This window comes from Heloderma suspectum, chromosome 6, assembly GCF_057233095.1.
Source record: "Heloderma suspectum isolate Gila_16-S chromosome 6, 16-S_ref, whole genome shotgun sequence".
Taxonomy (NCBI): domain Eukaryota; kingdom Metazoa; phylum Chordata; class Lepidosauria; order Squamata; family Helodermatidae; genus Heloderma; species Heloderma suspectum.
In genome coordinates, this window is record NC_139463.1 from 74,162,062 (window position 1) to 74,176,348 (window position 14,287).

Below are 14,287 nucleotides of genomic sequence, written 5' to 3' on the forward strand. Positions count from 1 at the left end.
GCACTTACATTCTCCCACTACCAATTCTGTTCTCCTCCATGCAACCATCCCTCCTCATCCTACCATCCTCCAACAACTCTTCATAAAAACAGATGTCTTGTTTTGTGCAACTCTACCTCCTCCTTGTTATGCACAAGCTCTCATTGCATCTTCTTCCCCATAATTTCATTTGTGCCAAGACTTCACCAGGATTCAGCCAATGAGTCTGTTTTCAAAACTAGGGCTAAGTTATGGAGAAACTCTGATCATGTACTAGGTGGCTTTCTCTCACCACTGAAGCTAGAGTTCATGCAAAATGAAAAAGCACAGATGACAAAACATGCATAGGACTGAGCTGAAAGGGTAGTCAATTCATTAGACTGGAATTGGGTAGGCACTGTATTAAGCCTGCAGTACCATGCTCACAACTCAGGACTTATTTCTGAGTAAACATGCTGAACATCAGGGTGCAATCCTCCCTGCAAAAGTAACTTGTGCTGGAATCCTATGCACACTTTCCTGAGGGTAAGCCTCATTAAACATAATGGGGCTTCTGTGTAGGCATACATAGGATTGTATAAATTAGCAGTATTTATCTCTGCTCCATTTAAAGAACAAACCAAAAACTCTTATTTTTATTAAAGCTTTCTGTTAATAGGAACATAGGAACCTGCCTTATACTGAGTCAGACCCTGGGTCCATCTAGCCCAGTATTGTCTCCAGGGTTTCAGGCAAGATTCTTTCCTAGCTCTACCTGGAGATGCTGGGGATTGAACCTGAGACTTTCTACATGCCAAGCATGTGCTCTACCACTGAGCGACAGCCCTTCCTATTACTGGATAATGGCAACGGACAAACAAAACAGCCCCCAATTTGTTTCTCTGCAACCATGTGAACCCACTTTTCTCAAAGACTTGAGTGAGGAAAAGGAGAAAAACAAACCTTCTTGTCTGTTTGTATAAAGTCAAAATACAGTGCAGAACTTCTTTTGCCCACCAAAGAGAATTCTCTTTAAGAATTCCCCAAGGTATGCTCTGGGTGGAATAAAGAAGAGAAAGAAAGAACAGGATAGGGGAGGGAAGAAGAATGGTGATTGGAAATGCGGGGGAGTGAGAGAGAATTCCCTAAACCAAGCGGCTCCTTTCAACAACAAACAACTTTAGAGGAATTTAGGAGGCTGTGGAGCAACCAGTGGCTAGCACAAAAGATCGAACTGTCTGAAATTTGGCAGGTTCACTCAGCTCTGTAGAGGCTGTCAGGTCCCCAAATTCGATGAACTTATGTGGAAGCATAAAAAATTATGGCTCTTTGCTTTGACAGATTTTCTTGAAAAAAAAGCAAATTTTACCTGTGACTAGCACAAAAGTCACTGGACCTAACTGCCTGAAATTTGGCAGTGTCAATCACCTCCATGGGGGCTACCCGTTCTCCAAATTTCATGTATTTATCTTACAAACTAAAAAAGGTTATGGCCATTTCTGTTTTCCAGTGCAAGTCAATGGGAAAATGTAAAAAAAAATGGCAATTAGGACAGCTCAGAAGATCTGGGGCATAGCTTAGAAGATCTGGGGCCCTTGCCCAGGTGAGTCCATTTCTAACAACGCCCTTGCCTAAAATGCTTTATTTTCTCTTAAGATGGCAATGCAGAAGTAGGTAACATGCTTTCAGCTATAGACAGACATACTAGCATGATCTGCAGGCTGTGGTTGCATGTTGTTTTGCAAATCACTTCCATAAATAGGAGATGGTGGTCATGTTGCAAAACTTGTACAATTTGCTTCTTTAAAATTTAAGACATGCCCATATGCTAGAAGAACACTCCCAGATCAGAAAACCACTTCCGAGGTTTCATACAGGCAACACCGGACTACTGTTGTACCACACTTCTATGTTACTTAAATGTACAAAGGGAAGAGGGTGTTATAGGGTGGGGGAGAGGGAAATCCTTTTTTTGAGCACAATAGGACTTGAGTTTTTCTCCCTATCTTCCTGTCACCATAGCATCCAGTCAGTCAGAAACACTACCTGCCAATAACTCCTTTGGACTACCTGCCTTTTAGCCACGCATTATTTTTCCATCCATTGGCCAGAGGACCAAGGTCCACTGGGAGGTTAAATGCACCCCATGCCTCCCAGGACAAACATCATAGAAAGAGGGAGACCAGTCTGGCCCATACATCAGACAGAAAAGGAACAATTGCATGGAGCTTGCTTCACCCATCCCTGCCAGAAAGAAAGGCTATAAGAACTTTGCCACTAAGTAAGAACTAGTGCCAGAGTTTGCTTTATGCCTCCCTCCTCCCAAAACCTTTTCCTTTCATGTTGACTCTTTTAGATTGCAAACCTGATCGTTGTAAGCCACTCAGGGAATCTTTTTCAGCTGAAGGGCGGAGTAAGAATGCTTTAAATATTATAGATTGTCTGAAACATTCAAAATGACTTCAGTAACAGAATCTTTTTTTGGACATCCTTTTCTGCATTTAGTGTAATTATATGCATATTCCCTCCATGTACAATCTTAGGCAGCTGACTATTTTTCCCTGTAAACTACACTCAGTGCACAGGGTTTTGCACCCATTCATTTTCCTCTATATATTTTAATTTAATCAGAAGTAAATGTACAGGTAATGGGATCATCTTGTGCACTAACAGAATAATTGTGCACTGCTGTTTGCTGGCCATCTTTAACAGTGCAATCCTATGCATGTCTACTCAGAAGCAAGTCCCATTGCGTTCAATTAGGCTTGCTCCCAGGTAAGTGTGTATTGGATTACAGCCTAGGTATACCTGCAAGTAGAGTTGTAGTAGCTCAATGCAGGATACTAGCTATGGTCTTGTGATTGGTGGTCTAATATGGGAGACTGACCACTTTCTTTTGGGCTGTGCATGAAGCAAGATCAAGTCAAACATGAAAAAGATTCTTTTAGGACTTGAGTTTTTTCTCCCTGTCTTCCTGTCACCATAGACAGGAAGCCAGAAACACTACCTGCCGATAATTCCTTTGGGCAACCTGCCTTTTATCCATGAAGGGCAGCCTTGCTCAATCAGACACAGTGTTCATATAGTTGAGCATTATTTTTCTATCCATTCTTTTACTGAGTTGCAGTGATTCTGCCACTATGAAAAATATTCCATCATCATGTATTTTGGAGACAAGTTAAAAAAATAAGTACAAGTACTGTGGCAAGGTAAGTCATGAAACCTCTGTTTACAATGACTAGGCGTTTTCTTTGCACTGGTTACTGTTTTTAAAAAGCTTTAGGCATGTTTTAGGATAATGGCATCACTATTATTTACAGTATATAGAATGCTCACCCCTCCTTGTTCATTTCTTTAAAAACGTATTAATTGAAGAGAGAGTCCTATCTGCCCTCTTTAGAATACCATTATGCATGTTTAGTATAACTTACTTATTTGTCTTTACTATCCATATTTTAATATGTTGGTTCTCTTTAGTCCATGAATACTGCTTTGTTAGATGTTTCATTCAACCTCTCTGATTGATAATATGGCCAGGGCACAGGTTGAACATGCATAAATTACTGATCTTCAAACACTTCTCTACAAAACAATTATACCCACTTTAGTCAGCTTGCACCATTTTAATTTTTCACCTTGGTGTCCCTATTGTCATGGAACATGCTCAATATATACTCTATAACAATCGTCATTTTATCAGTCTCTATCATCTCTTCCTCCTTTGGGGTCTTTTTATACTCTCAACTAAAAAGCCACAACATTGCAGCCTCTCTTCACAGAACAGATGCTCCAACCACTTGAATGTTTTGGTTGCCCTTTCCCGCTCTTTTGCCAGTTCTACAGTATCCTTTTTCAGAAGGGGGACCAGAACTACATACAGCATTCCAAAAATGGCCACAGCTTAGATTTATTTACTGGTATTATGACATTTCTCTTACCAATTACCCCAGTGTGGAATTTGCATTTTTTCGCTGCTGCTGCAGAGTGAACATATAAGCTCACTGACAATATCCATGAATATCACCCTCTACTCACCCCCACCCAGGAAAAAGGTTTATTTAGGTGCAATCCTATGCATGTTTAGACAGAATAAAGTGCTACAACTCCCAGCATTCCCTAGCCAGCATGGCTAACAGCCACTTGTCAGGGATGCTTTGACTTGGATTCCTGCACTGAGCAGGGGGTTGGACTCAATGGTCTTATAGGCTCTTTCCAACTACTGTTCTATGATACTACAACTTTTTTCTGTCTAAACAGGCATAGGATTGTGCCCGTAGAAGCCCTTAATGGTGGACCTTGTCGAACATTTTTTTAAAATCTCAGTTTAAAATGTCTACCAGAGTAAGTGTACCAAAATGTTTGTTGACACTTGTTAAGAATTCTAAAAGGCTGCAGAAGCCATGCTGCATTGTGCAAAAGGTCACAATACAGCACAGCTGCTGTACAAGGCAGTACTTCACGTATTTATACTATTTTATACCGCTTAATACCCTAAGATCTCTAAGCACTTCACAATACATTTTTAAAATAGAGTATAAAACCAATAAAAATAGTGAAAGAACAATAAAAACAATAAATACTTAAAAACGTTACAAGACAAACGGAGCGGAGTCATAATCCATTACAAGTCAGTGAAAGCCTGTGTAAACAAGCATGTCTTCAAGAGGCATTTAAAGCTCAACACACTTTCTGCCTCTCAACATTTGGGAGTGTGTTTCAGAGTGTGGGTGCCACTACTAAGCAGGCCTGCCTACGTGCTGTTACTTGGCAACACTTTATTGTAATAAATAAGGTGCTCCACTCATCTGCAAATCCCAACGTCACAGTGCCACAGGGAACTCACGACCCCTTGTTAAGGTTACATTATGCATTTACACTGGTTGTTACCTGTTGTCAGTACCTGCCACTTGCAACACTGACCTTTCCCTATTCCAGTTACAAGGTTTAGCTCCTTAAAAGGTATGCAGTCTCAGTCACACAATCTAAAATTAGCAGTAGCAACCAGAGCACTTCCCTCCATTCCACCAGCCAGCTACATTTTTATAGCCAGGCAAGCTTGAGAAATACACAAGGCTGCACAAAGGAGGACAAGGCTGCTACCTTGTTTTTGGCACACCCTCCCTGAATTCCAAACTAGCCCAAGTGCGCAGAGCAGCAGTTGCCTTAAAAATAAAAAAAATGACCAAATCCCAGTCTCTATATTTTCCTCACGATTGCCCTGTGAAGAAGGTTAGGCAGAAAGCATAACTAGACCAAGGGGCCACCAAATGAACTTCACAGTGGATCAGGAGTTTGAATTAGGTCTGCTGTATATCGGTCCACCTCCAACCTGCCTTGTAGCACAGACATCAATAAAACAAACATTAAGACAGCAGCTGTAGTAATAAAACATAATAATGACTAGCTTTCTAGCAGTGAAGGAGTAGAATGGTAGTATATTTAAGCCTTTGGGATATGTAGGATATAAATTCACACACAAATACACACACACGTATATAAAAAAACATAAGGTGGATGTGATGAAGAAACACTGCTTTTGCCCATCAGTGCTGCTAGTAACTGCCATGTATGGCCCAGTTTCCAAGATTTTGGTACTGAAATTCTAACACTGGAGCAACAACATGTGGGTGTTAATCTCCCCTCCAGCCAGTAAAGGGAATGAGATGAAGAAACATTGCCACTGTTAGCCTTAGGTCTATAAAAAAAATTAAAAGTTAGGCCACGGGTGAAACTAACAAGGGTTAAGGTTACCCACATAGCCACCGTGGATAACCCTTATGCCTGTGATAACCCTAACCTAAATATGTCTGATGCTTCTGCTCTTCCCTATCAACACACAGGGGTGGGCAGAAAGTAGATCAGGATCTACTTGTAGATTGGTAGATGATTACCAATTTGCACCTCACAAAGGGAAAGGTTGCACCTCACAAAGGATGGGAAGAATGTGTTTGGCCACAGCATGAAGAACTTCATCAGGAGGGCTTTAAACTGAATCCTACGGGGAAGGGAGATGTAATGTTGGGGGTAACAATGGACGTAGGCGCATGCACTGCAACGGAGAGAACAGCTCTGATAGCGCCCAATAATAGTCTTCAGACACATGTAGGAAAAAAGCCAGGCCATGAAGCACATGGTCTTCGATGTCTATATACTAATGCCCAGAGTATGGAAAACAAACAGAACGAACTTGAACTCTTAATACAGGAGGGAAATTATGACTTGATAGGTATAACTGAGACTTGGTGGGATGACTCTTATGACTGGAATACAGCAGTTGAAGGATATAACTTGTTCAAAAAGAACAGGAGGAACAGAAAGGGAGGTGGGGTTGCACTGTATGTGAAAAATACATATCTCTGCACAGAAATACAGGAGGATGAGCTTGGTAGCCCCATCGAGAGCATCTGGATCAAAATAAATGGAGCAAAGAATAAAAGGAACCTGGTGGTCGGAGTCTACTACCGGTCACCCAACCAAGGAGAAGATGAGGATGAAACTTTTGAAAAGCAAATAGCCAATGTTTTAAGGAAGCATGATGTAGTAGTAATGGGGGACTTCCGTTTCCCCAATATTTGTTAGGAGACAAATTCTGCAAAACATGGCCCCTCCAGGAAATTCCTGACTTGTGTGGTGGATAACTTCCTCCTACAGAAAGTAGAGGAAGGAACTAGAGGATCGGCTATCCTTGACTTGATCCTAACCAACAGAGATGACTTAGTGGATAAAGTAGCAGTTACAAGAACTCTGGGGGAAAGCGACCATGTTGCACTTGAGTTCTTGGTTCTAAGGGAAGCAAAAGCCGAGTGCAGTCAAATGCGTACCTGGATTTTAGGAAAGCTGATTTTAATAAACTCAGAACAATGACCAGTAAGGTCCCATGGCAAGTGACACTAATGAGAAAAGGAGTCCAAGATGGGTGGGAGCTTTTAAAAAAGGAAATTCTCAAGGCACAATCACAAACAACTCCAACAAGAAAAGGTGGAAGACAACAGAAGAAGCCAATGTGGCTTCACAAAAAGCTTAGGGATGACCTGAAAACAAAAAAGGACACATATAGGAAGTGGAAAGAAGGCCAAGTAACAAAGGAAGAGTACAGGCAGGTAGCACAGAATTGCAGGGATGGCGTCAGGAAGGCTACAGCTGAGAACGAGCTGAGGTTAGCGAGGGATGCTAAAAGCAACAAAAAAGCTTTCTTCAGCTACGTGCATAGTAAAAGGCAGAGGAAAGAAATGGTGGTTCAGCTATTAAATAAGGATGGCAAAATGATAACAGATGACAAAGAAAAGGCAGAGGTGCTCAATTCCTACTTTGGCTCAGTCTTCTCCCAAAGAGGGTCTATGACCCCCCTGGCAAAGGCGAAGTGCAGGCTGAAGGGGCAGGATTGCAGCTTGAGATCGATAGGCATATGGTCAAGGAACACCTAATTACTTTGAATGAGTTCAAATCTCCAGGGCCAGATGAATTGCATCCTAGAGTAATAAAGGAGCTGGCAGAAGAACTCTCAGAACCGCTGTCTATTCTCTTTGAGAAATCATGGAGGACAGGGGTAGTGCCAGATGACTGGAGGAGGGCTAATGTTGTCCCTATCTTCAAAAAGGGTAAAAAGGAGGAACCTGGGAACTACAGACCAGTCAGTCTGACATCAATCCCTGGGAAAATTCTGGAGCGGATGATAATGCAATCCATCTGGAAGCACCTTGAAAACAATGCCGTGATTACTCGAAGCCAACATGGATTTGTCAAAAACAAGTCCTGCCAGACAAATCTGATCTCATTTTTTGATCAAGTAACCTCCCTTGTAGACCGTGGGAATGCTGTAGACATCATATACCTTGACTTCAACAAAGCTTTCGACAAAGTGCCCCATGATATCCTGATGAGCAAACTAGCTCAAAGTGGGCTAGATGAAACAACAATCCGGTGGATCCACAGTTGGCTACAGAATCGGACTCAAAGAGTGCTTATCAATGGGACCTTCTCAAACTGGGGAGAGGTAACGAGTGGGGTACCGCAGGGCTCAGTCCTGGGCCCAGTGCTCTTCAACATTTTTATTAATGACTTGGAGGAGGAGGTGCAGGGAATGCTGATCAAATTTGCAGATGACACAAAATTGGGCGGGATAGCCAATACTTTGGAAGACAGAAACAAAATTCAAAGTGGTCTGGATAGACTGGAGCGCTGGGCAGAAAACAACAGAATGACATTTAATAGGGATAAATGCCAAGTTCTGCACCTAGGAAAAAGAAACCAAATGCACAGTTACAAGATGGAGGATACGTGGCTCAACAACACTACAAGCGAGAAAGATCTTGGAATTGTTGTTGATCACAAGCTGAATATGAGCCAACTATGTGATGTGGCTGCAAAAAAGGCAAATGCTCTTTGGGGCTGCATTCATAGAAGCGTAGCTTCCAAATCCCGGGAAGTACTAGTTCCCCTCTACTCTGCACTGGTTAGGCCTCATCTGGAGTACTGTGTCCAGTTCTAGGCACCACACTTTAAGAAGGATGCAGACAAACTGGAGAGGGTTCAGAGGAGGGCAACAAAGATGATCAGAGGACTGGAAACAAAGCCCTATGAAGAGAGACTGAAAGAACTGGGCATGTTTAGCCTTGAGAAGAGAAGACTGAGGGGAGATATGACAGCACTCTTCAAGTACTTGAAAGGTTGTCACAGAGAAGAAGGCCAGGATCTCTTCTTGATCATCCCAGAGTGCAGGACATGGAACAATGGGCTCAAGTGACAGGAAGCCAGATTCCAGCTGAACATCAGGAAAAACTTCCTGACTGTTAGAGCAATACGACAATGGAACCAATGACCTAGGGAGGTGGTGGGCTCTCCCACACTGGAGGCATTCAAGACGAGGCTGGACAGCCATCTGTCAGGGATGCTCTGACTTGGGATTCCTGCATTGAGCAGGGGGTTGGACTCGATGGCCTTGTAGGCCCCTTCCAACCCTACTATTCTATGATAATATGATTCTATGATTACAGTAGGGTGGCAGGGGGTTCTTACTCCCAATGGTTTAATATAAACAAAAAAAATGCTTTCCACCCTAAGTTAGGCTGTTAGATGTAGATTTATACTTGTATATTATTACTGCAGTTATAATTATTCCCAAGTAGCTCATGGTTCTCCCACCATCCACTAATTTTATTCTCACAACAACCCTGAAAGGTTAGACTAAGAGAGACAGGCTCAAAGTCACTCAGCAAGCTTCACAACCAAGTGGCGACCTGAATTTGGATCTCCCTGCCCACTCGGCCATGGAAGCTCACTGGGTGACTTTGGGCCAGTCAAAGACTCTCAGCCCAACCTACCTCGCAGGGTTGTTGTGAGGATGAAATGGGGAGGAGGATTATGTACTCCACCTTGGGTTCCTTTAGGAAGAAAAAAGGTGGGATAGAAATGTAATTTAAAAAATATGCAGGTGTATTGCTAGTGGAGAGCAGTAGATAATTGGCTATCCTGAGCCACCCTTTTGCATCTGACTCATTCGTAGACCACTGGGTTGTAGTAAAACAACAATAACAACAACAACAACAACTAGATTCTTACGAGCTTGAAGTCTGCCCATGCCTAGTTTACACAGTGTATTGTATCCTTTTCTCTAGCCCATCTGAGTATCCTGTCCCCCTCCTCAAATTTACAGATCAAATGTCTCAACTTTAAGCATGCATTAGGAAATTATCTACACTCCTTTTACGCTTTAATTCCATGTCTGAATATGACTGGTGGTTAAAGAGCTGTAGCAGTTAACTAACCCATATTAAGTGAACTTGGACAAAAACTGTTAGTTGAAATATAAACCTAATGGAAGGCTGGGAAAAAACACCAATGTCAGATTCCAAGAAGCCAGCATTAAATTTCTATGTCCAAAGAGATTTGGCACTTTGATTGTTTCTAGTTCTATTGTCACCCAGGGTTACAAACATCCCAAACACCTGGTTTGCAGGGACTCCTAGAGATGTAATATACAGTCAGGGCCAGAAATATCAGAGCAAGGATAACTGTTTTGGCAGTTGGCCTCTGTACATCACCACATTGAAGTTGAAAGGAAACACACCCAGATGGGAGCGAAGTCAGGACTTTCAACTGTAATTCAAGGGGTTTGACAAAAGTGGGGCACTAACCATTCAGGAAGGGCTAATGTGGCCTTTCTGTTCTTGAGCATTACCAGTGGTTTGCACCTTGTTGTGAAGCCTCTGTATTTACATTCATAAAGCTGTCTCTTGACTGTACATGTTGACAATGACATGCCTACCTCCGCAAGAGCGTTCTTGACCTGGCTAGATGTTGTGAAAGGGTTCCTCTACACCATGAGCAGAATTCTGTGGTCATCCACTTTAGTTGTCTTCTGTGGTCTGCCAGACCTTTTGCTGTTGCTGAGCATGCCAGTTAATTCCTTCTTTTTCAGGATGTTCCAAACTGTTGTATTGGCCACTCCCACTGTTTTTGCTACCTCTTTGATGAGTTTAGTTTGTTTCCTCAGCCTAATGTTGGCATCCTTCACTCACATGGACACCTCTTTGGACCTCATGTTGGGAGTTCCAGTGAACAGCCACCAAATGTGAATGTAACACTCAGAACCACCTCCAGGCCTTTCATCTGCTTGATTGGTAATGGGGTACCCAGGAAACAGGCCACACCTGGCCATGCAGCTGCTTGTCAGCCATTTGTTCCATTACTTATGAGCCACCAGCAATGGGGGGGTGTATGTCACTGGCTGTACTTCCTGAATGGTTAGTGCCCCGCTTCTGTCACCCCCCTTGAATTACAGCTGAAAGTCCTGACTTCACTCCCATCTTGGTGTGTTTCCTTTCAACTTCAATGTGGTGGTGTACAGAGGCCAACTGCCAAAACAGTTATCCTTGCTCTGATATTTCTGGCCCTGACTGTAAGAGACAAGAATTTTAACTATTTTCTTCAGTCCCGACATCAAATCATATTTCCCTCTCCCCACCTCCCAATGCAATATAGTTTATATATAAACACATTCCCCCACATATCTAAAACACCGTTCTGGATTTTAAACTCTTTGCCTTTTTATTATTTTCAGTACCATTCCTGAAAATGAAAAGGGTACTGGGATGGGGGGGGGGGGAGTGTGCAGAGAAGCAACCAGCGTTCATAGGACTGACCTGCACATTCAAAGGAGGGCTGCAACAGTGGTAGCCATTGGCCTCAAGCCTAGGGGCGGCGAAGTCCAATCCTTGTGGAGTGAAGCTGTGGGGTGCTTAAGGCCCCCACCTAGGACTGGCAGGAGAAAAGGGGAAGCAGTCAATTGTATCCCTTAAGACAGGGGTGGGGAACCTGTGGCCCTCCAGATGCCACTGGATTTCAACTCCCATCATCTCTGGCTGTTGCCCATGCCAGTTGAGGCTGATGGGAGTTGGGGTCACGGAACATAAGAGCCACGCTGGATCAGATAAAGGGTCCATTTAGTCCAACATCTGGAGGTCCCGAGGTTCCCCACCCCTGGCTTAAGAGAAGAGCCGGCGCGGGCTCTCATTCCCCCCACACGCACTAGTATTGACCATAGATGGAGAGGAGTACACAGAGGAGAGGAGGGGAGGTCTGTCTACCTTTTTGTAACAAAATGCGGGGGGCCACTTCAATCTGCATGACACACGCACACCCCTGCTTCGGGGGGGGGGTATAATTACTACCTACACTTCATGGGAGAAGTCACCCAGGCGGCGGCTCGCCCACCCTCCGTCTGTCTGTCCCTCCCTTTGAACCTCTCAGACCCCTTCCCCGGGCCCCCGCTCGCTACCTCAGACCTGCGTTGTTGCTACGGCGTCTCCGAGGCCCACCTCGTTTCCCCGCTGGACTTAACGCTCGTGTCGGGTTTTTTCCGCCCCCTCCTCCTTCCTACCGTCCGCCCTTCCTCCTCGTAAGGTACGCGAATGGCGTAAGTCCGCGCAGGCGCCTTGCGTCTGAAGGCCAAGGAAAGGTGAGAGGCGGGAGGAGGAGCGAGAGGCCGAAACGGGGCGGGCCTTGTGGAGCTGCTGCTCCGCCTCTGGAATTTCTCTCGGGAAAGAAGAACTTTCGCGCGACGTGCCTCCGTCTCCCGAACCGGTGGCAGGGCTGCCGATGCTGACGGAACCTTTTTGATGCGCTGGTTGTGCACACTATGAAAAGGGGGGCGCCGGGGGGGGGGAAGTGCTGAGGCTCAGGTTGGCCTGGGAAGTTGCACACCTTATTTCCCCCAGAAGCAGGTCTGCGAGAGGATGGCTGTGGCACGTTCCTCAGTGTGGGGAAAGCACTCTGCACATGCTCAGAGGCACGTTTGTATGCAATACATCGTATGTGGCACCAGCTGAGTTCGTTCTGGCACTGAAAAACAGGGACAGGCTCAAATAAGCCTTTCCCTCAACCATGGTTCTGGCGGGGAAGAAGGGATTTCTGTCTTTTATTGCTTCGTAAAAAAAAAAGGGAAGGCCTTATGCCATCATCAGGGCCCCGGGATATAGTGTTTCCTGTCTGTTATGCAGACACATTTCAGAGGGGTAGCCTTATTTGTTTGCTACAGAAAATATACGGAAAGAACAGTTTTGTGGCACCGTGAACAGATTAAAGGCGCCATCCTAAAGACGTTTAAACAGAAAAAAGTCCTACAACTCCCAGCATGCCCCAGCCAGCACTGCTAAGGGCGCAATCCTATGCATGTTTAGAGAAAAGTCCTACGACTCCCAGCATTCCGCAGCCAGCATGGCTAGCTGGGGAATGCCGGGAGTAGTTGGACTTTTTTTCTCTGTCTAAACATGTATAGGATGGCACCTTCATTGCGGTATAAGCTTTCATGTAATGGGGCTCGCTTCAGTCCATGAAGACGTACGCCACAATAGCTGTTAGGTTGAAATCCTTGAAGAACTTACCTGGGAAGTTGCATTGAACTCAATGAGACTTACTTCTGAGTAGACATGACAGGATTGCACTGTTAAGATTCCTTAAACGACTAGGTTCATTTGTGCATCCGAATTATACAGGGCTGTTCCTAAGGCATGGATAAATAAAACGAATAAATGGACAAATAAAAAGAAAAATGTTGCATAGACAGATTGTTAATAATTTGGCAAATCTACTCGTAAAAAAAATGGCATGTAGTCAAAGGCCTGGAATGTATACGTGCATATTTTTTTTTCTACACCCTCAGAGAATCAGTTCTACTATAGCGGATTCTGTACTTCCGCTTTTCCTCTGAAATGCTCGGATCAGAACAATGGCAAGCTACCTTTACCGTCGGATCTGCACCACCTTCATCCGATCATGCGCTTAAGAGGAAGACCTCATCAGTTTTTCTGTGGCTACAAATCTACGCATGCCCGAAACGGAACGTCTGTGATAGACTTGTACTCTCATCTCTTTGTGGCTCTAATTTCTATAGTCTACAACGTCAGCGCGGCACCCGGGTACCCATAGACTTAAAAATCATGATATGAGAGGTCCTATTTCAGAAGATAGGGCTTCCGTTAGTCTTGACGCCATTTTTTTCCTTCCTAGCGGTGTATAGGAAACCATAGAGAAATTCAGAAGTTTGTCCTAGCTGTGATTGGACAGCAGTGTGTGTGTCCCTAATATACACAAAGACAAGAGTTTCTGCTTTTTTTCTAAGTCGGGTCTTCTTTACTAGTGGAGGAAAGTCGTTTGTTTAGTTTTAAAACAATTTTAAATTGTGCTGCCTTTGCAAATGCAATTCAGAGTTATTGTCCTCATATTGTAGGGGTGGGGGATGCCGCTGAGAGAAAGTGGCTTATGATAGATAGTCTGCAATATAGTGCATATTGTAGTCCGTATTGCAGGAATTAAAGGCTGAGAAAGTACTCTACAACAACAAGTGGAGGCTGGTGGCTCCTATTTCAGTGGGGCAATAAATCCGCTCTGGGTTTTAGTCAGAATTCTAAAGGAGCTATACAAGGGGCTGAACCCATGTTGGACATAGGTTTCAGCACTTTGGATATCTCATTTAGGGTTCTGGCTTAAATGCAGACCGGATTTATTGCCCCACTGAAATAGGAGCCACCAGCCTCGGCTGACGACAACCTGGCTATGGCGTTCCATGTTATATTGCAGGACTGAGTAGTTTGCGATAACTCTGCATTGTATTTTGATGTTATTACCCGGTACTTTTATGTACTTGGAAAAATCTACTGCAACTTGGCTGCCCGTGTGTGCAACAAGCGGATTGTTCAGTAGTGCCTTAAAATTATGCGCTGGAACACCCCCGCACACTTCGTGTTAGTCTCTGTTTTTCATTCTAGAAAAAAAAATCCCACACAATTCACACCACAGATCGCATCAGAAGCAAATCTAGTTACATTCCCAC

At 44.0% G+C, this 14,287-nt stretch overlaps 1 protein-coding gene across 22 annotated transcripts in view; it reads right to left on the bottom strand.

The window, feature by feature from the left end:
- CCDC47 (coiled-coil domain containing 47) overlaps positions 1-14,287 on the bottom strand; it is a 40,186-nt gene that overhangs the window by 25,612 nt on the left and 287 nt on the right. For 2 of the 22 annotated variants that reach the window (XM_084804937.1, XM_084804922.1), the window contains exons 1-2: positions 11,775-11,834; positions 11,100-11,214 (exon numbers count right to left, since the gene is read on the bottom strand). The gene's annotated coding sequence lies outside the window, so the exon portion shown is untranslated. Of the gene's footprint in view, positions 1-7,789; positions 7,811-11,099; positions 11,215-11,734; positions 11,835-12,839; positions 12,959-13,195; positions 13,347-14,287 lie in introns of those variants that run through there. The other 20 variants (XM_084804935.1, XM_084804921.1, XM_084804929.1 and 17 more) reach the window with 14 other exon arrangements.